The following is a 10,908-nucleotide window of genomic DNA, read 5'->3' on the forward strand; positions in this document are numbered from 1 at the left end:
CAATGCACTAGCTCACACGGCACTGTCTGTGAGGGAGTTTTTAGCCAGTAAACACATAACTGTATTGGAACACCCTCCTTACTCACCTGATCTGGCCCACAATGACTTCTTCCTTTTCCTGAAGATAAAGGAGATATGGAAAGGAAGACATTTGGATGACATTCAGGACATCAAGGGTAATACGACGACAGCTCTGATGGCCATTCCAGAAAAAGAGTTCCAAAATTGCTTTGAAGGGTGGGCTAGGTGCTGGCATCGGTGCATAGCTTCCCAAGGAGAGTACTTTGAAGGTGACCTTAGTGATATTCAGCAATGAGGTATGTAGCACTTTTTCTAGGATGAGTTCGCGAACTTAATTGTCCGACCACATACACAGTCTGTTTTACAATGTAACATACCAGGGAACAGTACGTAAGACATCTTTGAGGGTCCATCATTCAGCCTACTACATTCTTCCCTTTAGGCCACCCAAATCTACATTCATCCAAACTACATTCATCTCATATCAAGGGCCACAAAACTCTCAACCTGTTACAGCATCAACTCAAGTCCAAAATGTCATCTAATTATCGCCATCATATCAAATGTCACAAATCTCATAATCTAAATCACCTAATTTGGTATGGGGAAGACTATCAGTATAAATTTCTTTCCATCTGTAAACCTCTGAAACTCTACAAATGTCTGATCCCAAAAGACAATGACGGGGCAGGCATAGGGTAACAGTTATACACATTTCCATTCGAAATTGGAGAAAATGAAAGGAAAAAAGGAGTCACTAGTCCCAAGAAAACTGAAAATCCAACTGGACAGACTACATGAGGTTTTAACGCCTGGGAATAACCTTGTGGAGGCCCCGCCTCCTTCCTCTGAGCCTATGGCTCCACCCTCAGGGCCCTCAGCGCTGCCTTTGAAATCATCTTTCCTTTTTATGAATCATAGCACGTTTTTGCAGCTAACCAGCTTTACCAGCATGCTTCTTATCTGTAGATTTTGGGAAGTCTGATAGCTTTTTTTTTCTTTCATATATATGTATATTTAGTTTCAGGTGTACAAAGCAATGTAATAGACATTTACATGCCTCACAAAGTGATAAACCCCCGATCTATTACCCCTGTGACATCGTATGTAGCTATTACAATTCCATTGACTCTATTCCCTACGCTGTACTTTACATCCTGTGACTATATGTATGTGTATATATATACATATATATGTGTGTGTGTATATATATATATATATATATATATAGAGAGAGAGAGAGAGAGAGAGAGAGAGAGAGAGAGAGAGAGCGCTAGATATATATTTAATTTACTTGACATATAATATTATTCTATTTCAGCTTCAGGTGCACAGCGCAGTGGTCAGGCATCTACACAGTCTATGAAGTGATCCCCCTGACGGGTCCAGTACCCATCTGCTAGCTCTCTTTTGTGTCATTTTCTCTGTGTCTCCGTCAGTACACATGACAGTGCTTCTTCTGATATAACATTCACAAAATCTTTGAGTCTCCCATGTTTGTCAAGAGGACTCACTCCATCAGACAGGAGGCCCCTCCACTGGTCTTTCCTAGATACTCCAATATGTATTTTTGGGTCCTGCTGAGATGGCTGAGGGGATCCACGAATCACACACATCACTAATCTCTTCAAATTGTCCTCTGAGTGAACACTCTGCTTGCTTTTTCTTTTGGAGGCACTCGCAGAAGGTTGTCTACCCACACCCTTTGCTTTCTCTCCAGAGTAGGATTTCCAGGCAGCAAATCTCCTAATTTTAACATCTTTTATAATGTGGAGAATTTCACTGAGGCTGGGAATTTCACAAATCATCAAGTTCTGGTTCTTCTTTGCATACTAGCTCTTCCCTCAATCTTCTTTTTTTTTTTTTCTTTCTTGCATTTTAAGTAGCAAGAACAAACTAGGCTGCACTTTCAATACTTTGCTTAGAAATCTTGGCTAAATATCCAAGTTCACTGCTTACAAATGCTGCTTTCCATGTAACTATAGAGCACAATTCAGCAAAGCTTTCTGCAAATGTAACAAGGGTCCTCTTTCTTCCAGCTTCCAATAATATGCTCATCATTTCCTTCTGAGCCCTCAGCAGTAGTGCCTTTTTAAACATCTATACGAGTATTTCTATCAACAGTCTGTTTATCACAATGTAGGTATTCTCTTAGGCAATATAAGTTTTCCCTACCACGTTCCTCATTTTCTTGAGTTCTTACCCGCAACACCTTTAACACCCATATATCTAGCTGTCTGTTCAAGGCAATCGAGCCTTTTCTTATCATGCCCCTCAAAATCCTTCCAGACTCTGCCAATTACTCAGCTCCAAACCCACTTTCATATTTTCAGCATCCCATTTCACATTTGTTACAGAATCCCACAGTCGCTATCAAAAGCCATAGTAGTCTCCCATTGCTCTTGTAACAAATTACCACAATTTGGTGGCTTAAAGCAACACAAATTTATCTTACAGTTCTAGAGGTCAGAAGTTTAAAGTCAAGGTGTCATCACGGCTGTGTTAACTTCTGGAGGCTTCAGGACAGAATCCTTTTCTTTGACTCAATCAGCTTCTAGAGGAGGTCCACATTCCTTAGCTCATGGCCCCTTCATTACATCATTCTAACCTCTTGCTTCCATCCTGTCCTCTCTTACTAATATTCATAACTCTGATCCTTCTGCCTCCATCTTATAAGGACCATTGTGATTATATTGAGTTCACCTACATAATCCAGGGTGATCTCTGAATCTCAAGGTCCTTATTGAATCACATCTGCAAAGTCACTTTTAATATCGAAGAAGACATACATACACATGGTCCAGGGATTTGGATGTGAATATCTTGGGGGGGGGTGTATCATTCTGCCTACCAAAGACCCTAAGGTATAAACCCATAAAGATTTAAAAAAAAGAAACAGGAAAGAAGACAACAGATGAGAGATTTAAAATTTTTTCAGATAGTGGTGTGATCGTTCACATGGAAGGACAGAGGAGGGTAGAATGTAAGTGCCAACAGAGGAAGACACTGAGGAAAACAGAACAATTCATCCTGAAGGACCCCTGAGGTAATGCAAAAAATGGATGTAAGCTGTGTGGCTAATATCAGAAATTAGTTCCTGTCCTCACTTGTCAGGCAGGTGACCCTAAACTTCTGAGAGAAACTAAGTCTGAGAGTCTGTCAACTTGGGGATGCCATGAGAAGAAGGAAAGTTGAATGAGACACAGACCTAAGTAAAAGTTAAATTAAACATGTGGCCTCATCCTCTACCGTGTTCCCAGAATACAGGCAGCCAGGCATAGACGTCCTTAACGAGGTCATTGAAGAATTCTTCTCTGAAGACACTGAACAGCCAGTAAAAAGACTTTCAGATACTAAATATTTTCAGCCTTGCAGTCTATACCAACCCAACTATCAATCAAGTGGAAGATAGAATAAACACTTTTAGACATGAGAGTGCTCAAAAATTTGCCTACTGTGCACTCTAATTAAGAAAGGTACTGGAGAACATACTTCAGAAAAGAAAAGAATAGTTGGGATGACAAGGGACTCAGGATATAGGAGATCCCGGCTTGGGGAATGGTGAAAGGAAGTTCCAGAATAACAGCTTATGAAGCAGGCATAGGAACAACTGATCCAGGCCAAAAAGAGGGAACTGAAACATCCAGGAGGCAAATCACTAAGTTTAAAGAAACAGAAACGTATGGGTTATATAATGTTCTAGAACATTTGGAGATATTATTAATAGATACTTTACAGATTTTTAAAACATTTTTATTGGGGAATATTGGGGAACAGTATGTTTCTCCAGGGCCCATCAGCTCCAAGTTGTTGTCCTTCAATCTAGTTGTGGAGGGCGCAGCTCAGCTCCAAGTCCAGTCACCATTTTTTAATCTTTAGTTGCAGGGGGCGCAGCCCACCATCCCACACAGAAATTGAACTGGCAACCTTGTCATTGAGAGCTCGCGCTCTAACCAACTAAGCCATCAGGCCGCACCCCTCCAGCAGCTCAGCGGCAGCTCTTTGTCTCCAATCTAGTTGTGGAGGGCGCAGCTCACTGGCCCATGTGGGAACTGAACTGGTAACCCTGCTGTTCAGAGCTCACACTCTAACCAACTGAGCCATCCGGCTGCCCCTTTACAGATATTTTTGGAGTATTCGGAGAAAAATGGAATAATAGGTACTTAAAAGCCAATGAAATAATGAAGAAAGAATGAGGAGGAGGAAGGGAAGGATGACACGATTAACTCTAGGACAAACGAAATGTTTTAAGAGAAAATAAATGTAGTCATAATGCAAAATATGGTCACATAATGAATAATATCTACCATCATCTTTGATGCAAATGGTGAATATTGATTTAACAGCAACAAAAAACTGTGATATAACAACATAGGGAAATTGGCTTGGGAAAGGGGGAAGGACTGTAATATAACAAGATAAATCTTCAGCTATCAGAATGCTTTTTCAATAATCAGTAGATAATGTCTGAACCTGATGAATCCAAAAAGAGCAATATATGTATCTTATTTACAAATATGGCAGTTAATACCAGTACAATCAGCTACAGTAATTGACTTGCTTGCCTCTCAAGTGCAGAATTAAGGGACAGCGATGGTGGGACGGATGAAGATAGATTCTTATTATAAGCCTTTTTGTATTTTATTTTTTAAAACTATGTACATGTATAACCAGTCAAATATAAATTCACACGTTAAATAATTGAAACAATACAGGAATATCTAAATAATGCGCAATCTCACCCCATATTCTCTCCAATTTCAACTGGCCAGACTATTTCATTATATCTCTAAGTTCTAAGATAATGTGTGACTCACATTATTCGTTGAATGACCTATGGGAATTGTGCTATAAATACAGTCTGCTATTATTTAGCAAACTTGTATGGAACTTACTCTTTATGAAGCTCTGCCCGGAGGGCTTCTACATATATTAATTAACTCATTTCATTTTCATAACAACCCTTGAGGTAGTACATCATTTAATTTGTACATAAACCCATTTGGGTAAGTAATATTATTCTCATTTTAAAGATTAGGAAACAGAGGCAGAAATACCTAAAATTACATAGCGGTCAAACCACTTCGGGAATGAAACCCAAGTGTTCTTGATGGCAATGTCTTGGTTGAGCACTAAATGATAGGCTATGTATTAAGCAACTAGCACAGATTCTGGATCATAAATGGTGCTCAAAGAATAATGTATACAAATATTAATCTACATGAAGAATGTCAACATATTTTAATAAAATCCTCCTCCCCGTATATAGTAAAGGGCTTTATTTGTTAAGGTGAATGAAAGAAAGTTAAGTTTTCCACAGTATATCTGGTTCTGTACTTAATAGAAAGCTCTTTGTTTTATACGTACTTGTCTGCATTTGTCATAGATGCGATTTCTACATAAAGTCTATATGCCTTAAACATATCTTTACTTAGTAGCTTCCAATATGTCCATTTAAAAGAATGAGGTAAACATCCATATACTGATTTAGAAAGTAAAAAAGCAAAATTAAATGCAGAAAAATTTGTATACGGTAGTCCCCCTTACCCATGGTTTTGCTTACTGAGGTTTCAGTTACCTGTGGTCAATTACAGACCAAAATTATTTAATGGAAAATTCCAGAAATAGACAATTCATAGGTTTTTTTTTAATTGCGCACTGTCCTGTGTAGCGTGATGAAATCTCAAGTTGTCCCGCTCCATCCTGCCCGGGACGTGAATCATCCCTTTGCCCAGCATACCCACGCTGTATAAGCTCCCTGCCTGACAGTTTACTTAGTAACTGTCCAGACTATCAGATGGGCTGTCGCAATATTATAGTGCTGCACTCAAGCAAGCTTTGTAGTAGCCTAATGCTATGTCACAATATCGACATCACTTACCTCATTTCATCTCATCACGTAGGCACTGAGGGTGAGTACAGTACGCTAAGATATTTTGAGAGAGAGAGAGAGAGAGAGAGAGAGAGAGAGAGAGAGAGAGAGAGAGAGACCATATTCACATAACTTTTATTACTGTATATTGTTAAAACTGTTCTATTTTATTGTTGTCAATCTTACTGTGCCTAATTTATAAATTAAACTTTATCATAGGTATGTCTGTATGGGGAAAAAACAAAACGTGGTATATATAGGATTTGGTACTATCCACGGTTTCAGGCATCCACTAGGGGGCTTGGAACATATCCCCTGCAGATAACACAGGACTACTACAATAAGGTCCCGTTTTTATAATAGAAATGGTGTGTGTGTGTGTGTGTGTGTGTGTGTGTGTGTGTGTAATATATGTTTGGATACACAGAAGATTTCTAGAAGACACTGGTAAGCATTTGTTTCCAGGATGGGAGGATGGTGATATCAGGAAGGAAGGAGGAGAGGCTAACATTTCACCTTATACCTTTATTTATTGTTTCAATTTTTTACCATGACCATGTATTACTTGTATAATTGAATAAAACTGAGTAATAAACAACAACCCTTGGAGTGGCCGGTTAGCTCAGGTGGTTAGAGGTGCTTTTAACAACAAGGTTGCCAGTTCGATCCCCACATGGGCCACTGTGAGCTGCGCCCTCCACAACTAGATTGAAACAACTACTTAGAGCTGATGGGTCCAGGAAAAACACAAATAAATAAAAGTTAAAAAAAAAAAACACAACCCTTAATTACGCTTAATAAGTAATTAGAACAATTTTGTGGCTAGTCTTTAGAGCTTTTCCATTACCAACCTTATAAAGCACACTGCTAGGCAGCCAGGCCACACTCAATATGGCACTTAATGAGTATTTACTTAATGAAGAAAATGTGAGTTCTGCTTGCAAGACATCAGATACAGAAAAAAATCGAAAGCGACCCTTCTTCTCTGTTCCCTTTCACAATTTATTTTAAAACAAAATATCTGTGCTCCCCAAAATTAGTAGTTACCCAAAAATATGGCCTATTAATGACTAGCGTACAATAAAAAGTGTACATAATCACTGATGCCCAATAACGTGATCAAAAGCCTAAATCAGAATGAAATTCATGGGAATAGTAATAACGGTGACTTGATTCCCCCCCCCCACATTTTCATTTTCTTTGTTTTCCAGTTTTATTGAGAAATAATTGACATATATCACTGTATAAGCTGAAGGTGTACAGAATGATTTCATTTATGTATATTGCGAAAGAATTGCCACAATAGGTTAAGCTAACATCTACCTTCTCATATAGATACAATAAAAAGAAAAGAATAAAGGAAAAAAAAATTCTCCTGGTAATGAGAACTCTTTGGATTTAAGATTTTTTTTATTCTGAGAGACCCTGTGCAAAGCTGAAAGCAAATTAAATATTAAAAGCAGATGGCACAGTAAGACCTTTGTAAATGCCATGGTTTATAAAATGTGGCTCTTTATTATCTCAACAAAACAGACCCATAAATTTATTTGAAAGAATTTTGTAAGTGGCACAATTTATAGTTAAGTAAAAGATAATGCACAACTATTTCAAAGAGAGATTTTTAAAAACAGCTGATTTTAAAGCAAGATTATAACTAGAAATGGGCCGAATGTCTTACCGGAATCGGTGTTAGCTTCAGGACCCTCTCCTCAACAACTGACTGGATGTCCGTATCCCCTTCCTTTTGTGGAAGGATGTGGAGAGTAAGATCTAAGGACAATAATCAAAATGCTTCAATAAAAAGCAATTGAACAATGACTTGGAAAGTTTTCATTCATTTTTATGAGCTATAGACATATTCTGAATGTCTGCACTGAATTCTGTTGACTGTATGCATTGAGTATACTATGAATTCTGAAGGCTTAGACAAATTTAAGAATCAAGTTGTCTTAATTATTGCAGAAGAACCACATTTCCTCTCACTTATTTATTCACGTATTCAACAGACATTTATGAGAGACACACCAGGTGCCAAGCACTATGATAGATGATGGGGATACAAGTAAGTAAGGTAATCCTTGCCTTCAATGAGCTTAGAATCAAATAATAAACTTCCTACCTACATGAGTGATGTCATGAAAGAAATAAGTACTGGAAAATATGGAACCACACAGAAAAATATCTAGTTCTGCTTTGATGTACAGGAGCGGAGTTATAAAAGGCTATTAGAGATGACGCCATATAAATGCTCTTCCTACTGATATTTCTAAGATTTCTAAACTTGTCCCTCTGGTGAGATGTACTTTTCCCTTTTTAGAATATGATTGTTATTTTAGAACAGTTTTAGATTTACAGAAAAATTTCAAAGAGAGCACAGGGTTCCCATACAGCCCGCACCTAGTACCCCTGCTCTTCACATCTTATATTAATATGGTTCATTCTTTGTAACTAAAGGACAAATACTGAATCATTATTATTAACTAAAGTCTATACCCTATTGATGTCTCCTTAGTTTTTATCTAATTACCATTTTCTGTTTCTGAATTTCTGCTGAAATACCATATTACACTTAGAGATCATGTCTTCTTAGGCTCTTCTTGCTCTGAGCGTCTCATAGACCTTTCTTGTTTTTGATGACCTTGACAGTTTTGAAGAATAGTGGTGAGTTATTTTGTAGAATGACCCTCTATTGAGATTTGTCTGTTTTCCTCATGATTCAGCTGGGCTTATGTGTTTTTGGAAGACCAGAGAGGTAAAGAGCCATTCTCATTGCATCATGTCCATAGTACATACTATCAACAGAACCTACCACTGTTTTTTGTTTGTTTATTTGTTTTTTAATTAAAGTTTATTGGGGTGACAATGGTTAGTAAAGTTACATAGGTTTCAGGTGTACAATTCTGTAATACATCATCCATATGTCACATTGTGTGTTTGTCACCCAGAGTCACAGAACCTACCACTGTTAACATTGACTTTGATCACCTGGCTGAGTGGTATCTGTCAGGATTCTCCACTGTAAAGTTCTTCTCTCCCTGCCTCATACTGTCCTCTTTGGAAGGAAGTTACTATGAACAGCCCACACTCAGGGAGTGGGGAGTCATGCCCCACTTCCTTGAGGGCAAATGATCTACATAGATGTGTAGGAATTATTCTGCTTGGGAGATTTGTCTATTCACTTTATTTATTTATTCAGTCATTTATACCAGTATGGAGTCATGGATACTTATTGTGTATGTTGAATTATATTCCAATATTTGGATTTGACCCAGTATTTCCTTTGTGGGTCAAATATTCCAGTTTTGGCCATTGAGAGCTCTTTCATTTTTTCCTCTATGCCCCTTACATGTAACCCCAACGATGTGGGATTTTCTTTAAGCACTCACTTTCTGGCACTGTAAGATGATCCAAACTCATCTTGTATATTTCCCACTCCAGTCCTAGAATCAGTCATTTCTCCAAAGGGCCCTTTTACTGGATAACGGCATTAGAAACCAAGATCAGGGCACTAGGAATGCTCAATTCTGGTGGCGTGTCATTTCTTCTAGGCCATCTCAGATAACAGTACAAGGAAATACTCAGATATGTCTGCATATTAGTTTGCCTTTTCCAGAATGTCACAGAGTTGAAATCACATTGAAATCACAGTATGTAGCCTTTTTAGATTGGCTCCTTTTACCTCGCAACATGCATTTAAAATGCATCCATGACTTTTTGTGGCTTGATAGCTCATTTGTTTTTAGAGCTGAATAATATTTCATTGTATGGATGCACCACAAATTATCAATTCACTTAATGACTAACATCATCTTGATTGCTTCTATTTTGGGGCTATTATGAATGAAGAAACTATCACTATCCATGTGGTGGCTTTTGGATGGGCATACATTTTCCTATCATTTGGGTAAATGCCTAGGAGCATGACTGCTGGATGATATGGAAAAAAAAGGTTTAGTCTTCCTATCTATGAACATGAAATATCTCTCTATTTAGAGCTTCTTTGATTTCTTTCATCAGAGTTTTGTAGTTTCCTCACATAGATCTGGTACATATATTGTCAAGGTTGTATGTAAGTACTCCATCTTGTCATGCTAATGCAAACAGTGTGTGTTTAAATTCTAATTGTTCATCGCTGGTATACAGGAAAACAATTGACTTATATATATATATATATATATTGCACCCTACAAACTTGCTATATTTGCTAATTAGTTCCAGAATATTTTTGTTGTTATTGATTCTTTGGGATTTTTTAGACAATCATGTAATCTGCAATCAATGACATTTTTCATCATTGCATGTGTTCTTTATTTCTTTATTGTCCCCTCTTTTACGGACTTTTCTTGGGGATTTTAATAGAACACTTTATATGATTCCATTTTATCTCTTCTATTAGCCTATTGATTGTATTTATTTAAAAAAATTTTACTAGTTGCCCTAAAGTTTCAAATATACATTTTTAACTAATCTAAGTCCACCTTCAAATAACACTATACTTCTTCACATTCAGGGTAGGTACTTTATTTTTAAAAAAAATTTTTAAGATGTACCCATGTATAATACACAATAAAATAACTGGAAAATCAGATAAAATTTTTCTCTTAATTTTATGCTACTAAGATCTCAAATTTTTCCACAATGTGATACTGTGAGTTTATTTTAGAACCTCCCACCAAATGCTTAACATATACATGGCAATTTTATCCGTTTAAAAATTAATTATTTATTTCAGTTATAGTTGATATTCAATATTATTTTATATTAGTTTGAGGTGTACAGCACAGTGGTTAGACATTTATAAAATTTATGTAGTGATCCCCCCTATTAGTCTAGTACCACCTGGCACTATACATACTTATTACAATACTATTGACTGTATTCTCTATGCTGTACTTTACATCCCCATGACTATTTTGTAACTACCAATTTGTATTTCTTAATCCCTTCCCCTTTTTCAGGGCAGGTACTTTAAAACAGAGGATTCCTAATTCCTTCCTCTCATACCTTATGACATT

At 37.2% G+C, this 10,908-nt stretch overlaps 1 pseudogene; it reads right to left on the reverse strand.

Annotated features, from left to right (window-relative positions):
* Positions 1 to 9,310, reverse strand: part of LOC109456646 (neuronal membrane glycoprotein M6-b) — a 121,784-nt pseudogene extending 112,474 nt beyond the window's left edge.
* Between the last annotated feature and the right edge of the window lie 1,598 nt (positions 9,311 to 10,908).

This window comes from Rhinolophus sinicus, chromosome X, assembly GCF_036562045.2.
Source record: "Rhinolophus sinicus isolate RSC01 chromosome X, ASM3656204v1, whole genome shotgun sequence".
In the NCBI taxonomy this organism is placed as follows: domain Eukaryota; kingdom Metazoa; phylum Chordata; class Mammalia; order Chiroptera; family Rhinolophidae; genus Rhinolophus; species Rhinolophus sinicus.